The following is a 12,048-nucleotide window of genomic DNA, read 5'->3' as shown; positions in this document are numbered from 1 at the left end:
GTTACTAACGTGTATTTTGTTTTGATAGAAAGAGGTACGAGGCTTCAAAGTGAGTAATTTCATTGCTCTATTTCTTTAGAAATCATGTTTTGATTGTTTTATTGATTCCTAGTATCATGTTAGGAATAAAGCTTTGATTTTTATTATTTAGTGACATGCTAGGATTTGTTATTAATCATGTTAGTATCATGCCTAGGATCTTGCTAATATTATTATTTTGATGATGATGATGATTTGTTGTATCAATGATATTATTATGTTGCTTGATATTATTGTTATTGCTTGATCACGCCCTCTCTTGTAGGTTTAAAGGGAATTTTTACTTGAATCACGCTTAATAAGATAATTAATAATTTGATTTTAGGCTAATATTATTTTAATTCACACTACAACAAAATAAAGCAAAGGTTACGCTGAAAAACTATTGCCTAATATCAAAAAAGTGTTGCCTTGTAGCTAAGGCAACACATATGAGGCGTAGTTTATGCCCCCGTTGTCTATTCCTAAGGCAACACATTTTAGTTCAAAGACAACAATTTTAAAAGCCAAGATATAATGATACCTAAGGCAACACTTTCACAAAGGCAACAAAAGAAAATTGTTGCAATCTTAGAAAACATTAAAAAAAATGTTTTCTTTCAAAAAAAAAATATGTATCAAGCTCTTTATCTGTTGTATTAGATAGTAATAATACAATATTGTTGCCAAAAAATCTGATAGACAACGCTTTAAAAATTATTGTATATGAATTGAAAGAACTATAATGAATAAACGTGTGAACTGAACAATGGTAGAAAAATTAATCTAAATGGAAGCTGAACATCAATATAGATGTAACATTTTTTATATCATAACGCATGTGAACACATCTATCAAAATCCAAAAACAATATCCAAGTAAATATACAACACAATGTGTCTACCCTAAAAATGCTAAATAGATTCACAAACTAGTACATTATTAGTACCACTAATTGTTCGTATCTAATTGTATATACAATGGAGGTATTGTGACGTCCAAAGCGGGAAACAAGTCAATTGACTATAGACAATCTAAAGCTCTAATAAATCAACTCTCTTTCTCTGTCTTCAATATATATCTTTCTTCCATGTGCTTTACCTGTAATACCAATCAAATAAAAAAGTTAAAAAATAACACAGTTTTTCAAAATTTAAGATAAATAATTGAAATTCTAAACAAAGAATTAAAACCTTGGGCATCCTACAATGTCATATGACAGGAATCAGCTTCACCGTAATTGAATAAAAATGTTAGCTTCACTGTAATTCAATCAGAACCACTTTACACTCAGAGCTTCAACGTCAAAGAAAAAAGGTATCATTCTTACCTAACCTGGTCCAAGGAATAAAAATGTATGTTTTGCCAAGGTGCCACCAACTAATTTCAGTGCCGAAAAAATTCTTGTTAGGACAATAGATGTAGTCCCCTATGCAGAGAAGAATAGAATTGAAAGAAAAAAAAAGGGGGTTAGAGCTGACACAGAGTAAATTATAACATAAAAACGTATCTATCTCATTACATACTTGAATATCACCATTGAACTAACACACGATAACTTGTTGAGTATTTTGAGAGCAGCTTGAAGGCATTATGGTTGGTAGTCTTTGAATTTCAATTATAAATCCAATTAAATTTTAAAATATGAAAGGATACAAATTACTTTAAATAATAAAAATTATAATCATAGACAGTAGTAAGTCTAGTAACAAACCTGTATAACAAGAACTTTTCTCCATAGTTCTGCTTTACTGCACTCATGAACTCCTCAAGAAGCTCATCATATTCCTACAATAAAAAGTTATGTAACCTCAATCTATAATGTAGCGAATTTTTCATCACATGTATCAAAGAAAAAAAATTTAAAAAAGCTTTACAACCTTCCAAGTGGCTCTTCTTTGTCATAGACCAATGTAGAACTCATCGTTAAGCATTTTCTCGTTGTAAGTCCTGACATCAGTGGTTATTGGCAAACACTGAAACAAGAGAGGTAGGACGAACCTTCTCAAATTATATATTAAACATAATAAATTCACAAAGGATCTATTTTGCTTACCCTTGATGGACAAACTCCTCTAAGTGTTGTTTAATGAGCCAATTTTCCCACAAACATGTTCATTTTTACAACTATGAAATCACACAAGTTTTACAATAATAATGATCTATTTAGAGCTAGGGCACATCTAACCACCTGACAACCAAGATAACCAAGCCCCAAAATCCGTTTATAATCTGGCACAACTATAACTTGTATGGTTCTCTCAAGCTAATTTCTGAAAACTTCAAGAATTCTTCTCAATCACTTCAAGTTTAGAAATGCACCAAAATCACATTTGTTTACAAAAGACACCAGTATTTCCAAATCCACATATTAATTTAAGAAGTAATTTGTAAAAAATTGTAGGAAAAATAGAATAAAAATAAAAAAGAAAATGCAGAGTATTCTTTTTAGCAACCCTACCCAACTCAATGCAACAACCTCACATAGGCATCAAGAGAACAATAATAGCCTCGCTGCGATAGAACCAAGTTAGCAGACCACATAAATTTCTAGAAGGCATAACTTTCGGCACACAATTCCAAATTGAGAAATTTTTGAGCCTAGATTGGATAACTTTTCAAGATCTATAACTTTTATGAAGGGGATAGGGGCTAAAAACGAATGCAAGTCCATAATTTTGGGACAAATAGAACTGCAGCTATGGGGAAACTGCAAAGGAACAACAACAGCAATACAACATGGCAACAACAACATTATTACATGCAGCAATAATTTCAGACAAAATACAGTAGCAATTAAACAGAAAAACTATAGCAGCACTGTTAACATTCAAGCAACAATAATACAGAGTAGACAATAACACTAACTCAGCTTTTTCCAGATAAAAGCAATGCTAACACCAAACTCTCACACACAACCCACATTCTTGAACATCTATGTAGAATATATCTTGATTAAAGAAATTATTTAATCGCATCCAAATTATTCCATCTAAACATTATTGTACCAAATTGCATCCACCAAAATATTGTATGTGAATTATTTCCATCAATAAACACATGTAATCAAGTGGAGATGTCAATAAAATGGCTACAAATCTTAAGCAACAATTGAATGTACAACAGCTCATATATTAACGAAATAAATGCAATTATGAAATGTAACATTACTACAGTATCATACAAGCAAATTCAAGTTAAGCAGGATAAATAATGACTATATAATCTGGTTATTAATTTCATAAAGAAGGTGGGCTGAGCTTGTAATCCTTTTTTCTTTGAATTTTGATTGATAGAAATCAATTCATTAATTTCATTCCTAAAGATAACTTACACCAGTGGCTGATCTAGAAAACCAATATTATCAATTCCTAAGGAAAAAAAAATCGAAAAAACCAATATTATCAATTCCTAAAAAATTTAGAAACCCTAACTCTCTCATTTGATAAACTAAATAACAAATCATCAATTTCAAGCAACATCCACACTAACTTGATAGATTACATAACATAAACAATTAATTTATGCACAAAATCAACCCAACAACTCATGTAGAATAACAAATTAAAAGCTTAAAAATCAATAGTTAAGTATGAATACGGAATTAACTTGTCTAGAGTGTGGCTGTGCGGTGGCTGGAGACTGGAGTGCGGTGGATGGACGGTGCGGCGGCAGGTTGGCACACAGGTAGCAGCGGTGGCTGGCAGTGGCAGATTACCCATTGAAGAGAGAGAAGCGTTTCTCGCTGCGATTTTTTTTCCGTTGTTAATTATGAGTAACTGATTCTTAGTGGAAAAACCCAAAAAACAATTCACCATTTTCGCGGTGATTGATTGTCTTTATTTTATTTATTTATTTATTTTTTGAGATAAAAGTTCCACAGTAATTTTAATTTTTTTTTAGTTTTTAAGAGAGTTCTACTTTTTATCTCTTATTATGAGTATATGAGGTTTTTTTATTTCAACTATTAAAGAAAAAAAGTGAATTTTTTTATAACTATGTATAGAAGAAAAAGGTTTAATTTTTTTTTTAATAAGGATAATGGTCTAATTTCTATCTCTTAACGAGTTTTATGTCATGATTTCTATTTTTCTTATAAAGTACTCTGTGTATTTTGAATATTTGATAGGTAATTAGGTAAAGGGCACCTTCTACCAATGCCAATCAATGCTCAACTCCTTGTAAATTATTTTGATCAATGTCTCAATGAGTTATAAAGGTTAAATAACTTCATATTATTTATAAAATAATGCGGCATATTGATTAGTTTTGAAAACGATAGTAACTTGCCCTATATTAAATTAAATCAGTTTTAAATCATATATTCATATCTAAGCTCCCTATTTCTGGTCAAGATATGCCAATTATAGGAATATACAATTTTATCCAAAATTATCAAGATAAATATGCGGGCTTCTAAAATAATCTTCTAATTAAGAGACATAATTGATAAACCAATACAAGGTGAAATTCAAATAGAGTTGTAAATGATCTACCTGTACCAATTAGGTTTCAAACCTAATAGTATTGTACTTAAAATCATATAAACATGATGAGCCTAAATCATTTCATTCTACAACTAACTTATTTTACCCAAATCGCTTATAATTAACCTGCCACAAGTTTTAACTCAAATTTTATTGTTTATAACCCACCAAAAGTTTAACTGAAATCATATAAACCCGGCCACCCATTAGACCCGTTTTTACCTATAAGTCTATTACCCATCATACCCAAATTATTTACAACGAACCCACAACCTGTTTAACCCTAACCACTTTAGTGTGACTCATATTATATGGTACATTCAGTTGTCGATAATTCAACACCAATTTGATTTAAAAATAATAAGTTGATAGATAATGATAAGAATGAAAATGATAATGATACGATGACCCATAAATGACTTAATGTGATAACTCAAAGCCCCTTAAACCTAAAATCATTGACACGTTTGGTATTTTGTTTTTTAAAAAAAAGTTAAATACAAATTTTGTTCAATAGTTTTTTTTCCTTTATCAAATACAATTTTTTTTTATAATTATATATGTTGTTAAATAGGTATTATAATAATATAATGCTTTTATAATATAAACTTTTATATTTTTATATAGACAACAATTTGATTGTTGTTATCTTGTAGGGGAACATATGAAATAAATGTTGTCTTATGTAAGAGAAGAGACTACATTTAATAATATTGTTGTCTAACATACTCTAAAGCAACACTTTTGCAACCGTTGCATTGTCATGTACTATAGATTGGTATGATCAAGGTAACAAATAAGAATTGTTGCCATTTCCTACAAAAGACAACATTTGTTATTTTGTTACAATTTTATGTGTTGCCTATTCTTATGTTTTTTGTAGTGTCAAGTGATTACCAATGATAAATTTGTTTGTGCATTATTAATCAACTTACATAGATTAAATAGGTTTAGGATTAATATATTGATTGCATGTTGATTGGAAAGCGCACATGAATATGAGAAGAACAAAGTAGAGGCCTACTTAGGGCAGGTTCAATCTCTTTTAAGTTGGATTTGTACCTTCATCCCTGAACATTCAGTCATGGTTCAAGACCACTATGGAGTTAGCAATCTCCGTGATCGTGAATGGTTTACAAGTTTCTAAAATTTGTTGGCGACTCTTTTGCTCTAGCTTCTTTCCCTTTAGACGCCACTATACTTAAGTACCAAAAATTAAAGTGTTACAATAAAGTGCTACTTAATATCAAAGTGTTACAATAAAGTGTTACTTAATATCAAAGTGTTACAACCAAGTGTTACATAATGTCAAAGTGTTACAAAAGCGTTACTATGAATTAGTTAAGGTTCTAACCTTCAAAGTGATACCATTTGGTGTTACCTAAAGTCACTTTTGTAGTAGTGTGCATGAAGCTCTTTAACCCACCTTGTTGTTGTAAATTGAGTATTTTAATAGCAACTGTCTCTCCATCTAGGGGATTCCTTTAAACACAGATCTAAATGTACCAGAACCAAGCAAACTTCCTAGAGAAAATCCATCAGTAACTTTGAGTAGCTTGTCATAGGATACTTTGAAGAATGATTAATTCCTTCTCTAGTGCATTTGCTAAGCTTGATTTTCTTTTCCAAGATTGACCTGTCAAGTACAACCATATGCATGTTTCCATGGCTATTACCCCAACAAATGCACAAACAATTGGAATTATCTTCAATTTAAGAACACATAAGATTCTTCTATTCTTCCTATCTTTCTCCTCATATCTTGGTAGATGAAGCTCAGGATTTCCTCCACAAAGCCCAATGTTTCCATCAAGATATATGGCACTTGCATTTGAAAAAACTCCATTTATTGGAACTTTTCCGTTAAAATTATTATAAGATAAGTTTAGGTTGTATATCCAGGAAAATGAAGAGAGATATTCTGGAATAAGGCCTGAAAGATTGTTGAAGGAAAAATCAACATAGGAAAGGCTTTCCAAAAAGGAGAATGACAAAGGAATCAAACCTTGGAAGAAATTATGATCCATGTACACTTCTTGAAGATTTGGTAATTTGTTAAAGACATTCGGAATTCTACCAGAAAAATAATTATTAGACATATTGAAAATTTTCAAATGAATTTGGTTGCAAATCTCCATAGGTAAGGATCCTTCTAAATGATTTTGAGCCAAATGTAATTCAACAAAGTTAGTTTTTAGAAAGAGCTTGTTTGGCAGGGATCCATTCAATTTATTTGAGGATAAATCCAAATATAACAAGTTTACACAATTACCAAGGTTGGGAGGTAATTTCCCATGGAACTTGTTATCATCTAGATAAAGTGTCCTTGTAGACACCCAAATGTGTCTCCCAAAACCAAACCCAGTGATGAATACCTTTTGCGTCGAATGATTATCGAGTAAAGTGAAAGTGTGAAAAGTTAAGTGTTGCGGTTGAGTTTTATTAAAAATTCTTTCTTTCTGTTTTCGAAAACAACTTTATTTTATGAAAGCAGCCAATTCAGTTTAGTTTGGTCCACGACAAGGGTCCAATAATAGTGTAGTTGGATGGGGCTTGCAAAGAGCTTTCCAACGATATATTATAAGCCCAATTCCGATGAATAATGAGGAAGTTATGGCCAAAATACTAAACTGGGCCCGGTTTGATCTTTACATGCGGCCCAATGATCTAGGGGAGGGCCAAATATTAATTATTATTCCTAAAGTTATTAGAATTTATTATAGTCTTCTAGAATTCTCTAGAAGGTTCTTTTTAATCCTAATAGAATTAGAATTAATAATTATATTTTGATAAGTTTTATTTGGAATAAAATATTATTTTATGAAAAACACGATTTCAGTTTTCATACGGACTTTACAAATCAATTTTGATTCGTATGTGGACTCCGTGTTAGAAAGCGCGTAGAAATCTAGGCTGTCGCCAGACGACAGGCTTGTTGCCACGCGACAAGCCTTGTCGCTAAGTGACAGACCCTGTCGCCTGGCGACAAGGTCGGTTTTGCAGCGACAGCGTGGAGTTTTATTCCTTATCAAATTCTACCTATTTCCGGACTGTTTTCTTATAAATAGGGTCCTAAACCTCCGTTTTTATTCATCAATTCACAATCATCTCTCTCTCTAAAGCTAGAAGCTTTCTTTCTCTCTTTTTCTAAACCTTCTCTCTTACAAAATTCCGCATTCACGAGATCTAGACACACCTACCCAAGTTCGAAGTTGCCTTCGCCCTAGACGTGAAAGGTTATAATTTCTGAGGGTTTGGTCCCAAATCTCTATTTCCATTATTTAATTTGATTGTTTTGATTTTATATTTTCCTTGAAGTTACTAACGCGTGTATTTTGTTATTAGAAAGAGATACGAGGCATCAAAGTATGTAATCTTATTGCTTTATTCTTGTAGAAAGCATGTTTAAATTTGTTTAATTCCTAGTATCATGTTAGCATGTTATTATTGCTTTCTAGTATCATGTTTAGGGAAAAGGTTATAATATCAAATATGCTTACTATGATTCCTGAGATGCTTCCTATTCTCTTTTCTAATATCATGTTAGTATCATATTAGGGCTAAAGCTTTGATCTTTATTGTTTAGTGACATGCTAGGGTTTGTTATTAATCTTGTTAGTATCATGCCTAGGATCTTGCTATTATTATGCTTTAACACTAACATGAACATGATTATAATTGTTATGATTATCATGTTGCTTGATGCTTATTTATTGTTATTGCTTGATCACGCCTTTTATGCATGTTTAAAGGGAATTTGTACTTGTAATCATGCTTAATAAGATAAATAATAATCTTGTTTAGGGCTAATATGATTATAATTCAAGTGATCGCCAATAATAGTTTTATTTGAACATTAAGTTCAACCAACACAGATAAACAGGTTAGGGTTAATCTGTTGATTGCATGTTAGTCAGAAAGCGCACATGAATACGAGAAGAATGAAGTAGAGGCCTATTTAGGGCAGGTTCAATCTCTTTTAGGTTGGATTTGTACCTTCATCCCCGAACCCTATTTGGTTCAAGACCTTTTGGAGTTGACGGTCTCATGGATCGTTAAGGGGTGTAATCTTCACCTTGTGAACGGTTTACAAGTTCCTAAAACTTGTTGGCAACTCTTTTGCTCTAGCTTCCTTCCCTTTGGACACCACCATACTTAAGTGTATGATCACAATGGGGTTCAAGCTTGGGGATAATGGCTTGAAATATTCCCTATAGTGCTCAAAAGTGATATATTTCCAAAGAAATTGGGAATTTCACCAGTTAGTCTATTAGATTTAAGGCATAAACTCACTAGTTTTTGAAGCTTCCCAAGATCATAAGGGATGGAACCTATGAGGTTGCTTGAATCCATAAAAATGTTCATGAGGTTACCAATACCCATAGGAATTTCTCCGGTTATAGAATTTCTCCCAATTCTAAGCTCGGTTAAATGGTTGGAAAGATTGGCTACAATTTTTGGTAATGTTCTCGTAAAGATATTTATTTGCAAGTGTAAGGATTTTAATTTAGTACAATTAACAAGTATACTAATAATAAAGCTGATGTCACCTGCGAAATTATTAGAAGCAAGGTTTAAGATTTCTAGGTTATGAAGGTTTCCTAATGAAGTGGCAAGTTTCCTGTGAAATTATTATTATTTAACTGAAATTTGTTAAGATTTATTGTGAGGCTTAGTAAGGATGTGGATAATGGTCTTGTCAAATAATTAGATGATAGACTTAGAAATTGTAAATGAGGAATTGTGAAGGCTATATCTAATGGAATACTTCCTTGTAGTTGGTTGAAACCCAAGTCTAAAATAATAAGAGAAGAGAGGTTGAAGATAGATGGAGGAATCATGCCTTTGAAATTATTGTTGTTAACAACAAGTTTTTTCAGATTACTCAACGATCCTAATTTAATTGGAAGTTTCCCTTGTAACCGGTTATCATACAATAGTAAATGTTGAAGTGAAGAAAGGTTAGATATAGACGGGGGAATCATTCTAAAGAGTTTATTGGAGTAAACCTTTAACACTTTGAGGTTAGACATTGCTCCTAATCCCATTGGAAGTTCCCCGTGTAGTTGACTATTAGATAAGTCCAAATCCTGAAGTAAGGAAAGGTTAGAAATGAATGGGGGAATTATACCAGAGAGTTTATTGGAATCATACAATAGTGATTGTAATTTGAACAAACGACCAATTTCAGGGGGAATTTCACCATGTAACCTATTATGGCTAAACCGAATCTCTCTTAGAAAGCTCAAATTTCCTATAAAGGGAGATATGGTTCCTGCTAAGCCTCTCGAATCCAAATTTAACATAATGACTCTTTTGTGTTTGAGCCCGCAAATAGCACCATCCCAAAAACAATGGTGAAGTGTGTGATTCCATGAGCTCAATATATCATCTGGACTACGATCGATAAGTTTACTCTTGATGGCCAACAATGCATTATGATCAGTTTCAGTACCTACGACATTAGTGACTCTAAGATGGTATTGCATTTCTAATATAAGTAAGAGGGGAACTGTTGTTTGTGTGAAAAACAGGGGATGGAGTGGTTTCATTTGTAAGTTTTGCGAGTTTTGTTTTGGAGATGATTTCTACCTTCCTTTCTCAATTATTTATACACAATTAGCATGATTAATTTGATATTGTCATATTCGAATATTAGCAATAATGAAATAATAACACTTTCACTAACTCAATGTTGTCTTTTTTATCCTTATAGTACTCTTTTGGCTGCCCTATCTTATCTATTTTTTTTGTGTTCTACTTGAGCACTTGTTATAAATTTTTACACGATATTATGAATATGATTACTTTCTTGTTTTAGATAGGAAAATGCGAAATCTGTCATGTGTTATCACTATAACTTTGTCCATTTAAAGTTTTTGATAAATATTTAGCCTTCTTCCACGAAAAAAGAGGGATTTTTCTGTGTGGATTGGGTTACTCAAGTTACTCGGTCAAGTTTACTCGAGATGCCCGAGTTAATTGAGTTACTAGGACAGGGATTATTCGAGTTGCTGGGATTACTCGAGTTACTCGGTCAGGGGTTACTCGAATTACTCCTGACCAATTAACCCCTCAAGTAGCCCCTGACAGAGTAACCCCTCTAGTAATCCCTGACCGAACCCCTCAGCATGTAACTCCTGACTGAGTAACCCCTGATCGAACCCCTTAAGTAGCCCCTGACCGAGTAACCCCTGATCTAGTAACCCATGACCGAACCCCATAAGTAACCCCTAACTGAGTAACACGAGCAGTCCCGGACCGGACCCCTTAAGTAACCCCTGACCGAGTAACTCGAGTAACCCCTGACCGGGTAACTCAAGTAACCCCTGACTGAGTAACTCAAGTAACTCCGGCCACATATACAAATTTGTGAAAAAAACTACTAAAATTGCATTATACGAGATCCGTAAAAAATAGGGGAAGGTAGCCAATGAAGAACTTATAAGTAATCAATAATTATATAATAAAAAACACACCATTAATGACATGTGTCCTTAATTTTTTATAAAAAAAAATTAGAGAATTTTGCAAAATAAAACCACAAAAAAGTCATGATTTTGATTATAACACCACAAAATAAATAAAAAAACCTTTATTATAACACCAAAAAAAAAAAAAATTAGAACTAAGAACTAATTAGAACTGGTACATTTCTCTCTCTAACTGAGACTTTCTCTCTCGAAAATCCTCTTTTTCTGCCATGGCGAAGAAGAAGACGAAGAAGAATCTGCCTGGGGGGGAGGGAAATTCAAAGAATTCAGCCGGTTCTGAGGAAATTGATGAAGAAAATCGTCTAATTGCTCAATCGAAGAGTAGACCTAGAAATATTGAGGGTTCTCTCCCAATTAATTTTGGGGAACTTGATAATTTGGATGATCTGCTGCTTTCGCCTGAGCAATCAATGTATGAATTGATTCAAGGATCTAGAACTAAATCCAAACTATCTGAATGGTTAACTATGATGAATATAAGGGATTCCGGGGTTAATCGAAAGGGCTCTAGAGTTGTGCAAAATAGAGTATCTTCTGCGGAGGTACCCATTTCTTCTGAATTCTTAAATTCGAATAGTTCTTTGTTCCAATTGTCTTTAGATGATGTTTCTGATGAAATTGCATATTGGATATGAGTATTGTTGCTTTTGTGATTTGGAGTAATCCTTTTGTGAATTCTTTTTCGAGTTTTTGCAATCGAATATGGGGGGCTAAGAACATTGATAAGGTGATTCCACTACTACATTTTTGACCTAATGCAACGGATAATTAAAGGCTAATGCAACGGTATTTTTACTACCGTTGTAATAGCATAGGCTAATGCAACGGATTCACCTTTAATATTTTAATAGGGAGAGCTAATACAACGGCACTAGAGAACCGTTGTGTTAGCCTAGCTATTTCAACAACCAAAAAAGCTAATGCAACGGTTTGTAATGAAAATTGAAAATTTAGAGGCCAGGCGCGGAAATTTTCATGACTTCCCTCTACTTTTACCCCAAATATTTTAAACCTCTTACACGTGTTGCTATTCTAAGACCAAAAATAAT

At 32.7% G+C, this 12,048-nt stretch overlaps 1 long non-coding RNA gene across 6 annotated transcripts; it reads right to left on the bottom strand.

The window, feature by feature from the left end:
- Positions 1-830: 830 nt before the first annotated feature.
- LOC145583084 (uncharacterized) lies at positions 831-3,836 on the bottom strand. 6 transcript variants are annotated; one of them, XR_014100034.1, is made up of 5 exons: positions 1,899-3,835; positions 1,733-1,806; positions 1,545-1,623; positions 1,212-1,447; positions 831-1,119 (listed from the first exon to the last, which is right to left on the bottom strand). It is a non-coding gene; the product is annotated as an uncharacterized LOC145583084 (long non-coding RNA). The 6 variants fall into 6 exon arrangements; XR_014100033.1 differs by having other exon boundaries at positions 1,545-1,806; positions 1,899-3,836; XR_014100035.1 differs by having other exon boundaries at positions 1,212-1,280; positions 1,354-1,806.
- Positions 3,837-12,048: the final 8,212 nt, after the last annotated feature.

This window comes from Chenopodium album, chromosome 15, assembly GCF_948465745.1.
Source record: "Chenopodium album chromosome 15, dcCheAlbu1.1, whole genome shotgun sequence".
NCBI classification, from domain to species: domain Eukaryota; kingdom Viridiplantae; phylum Streptophyta; class Magnoliopsida; order Caryophyllales; family Amaranthaceae; genus Chenopodium; species Chenopodium album.
The sequence above is the reverse complement of the archived record's forward strand: the minus strand, read 5'-3'. Positions and strand labels throughout refer to the sequence as shown.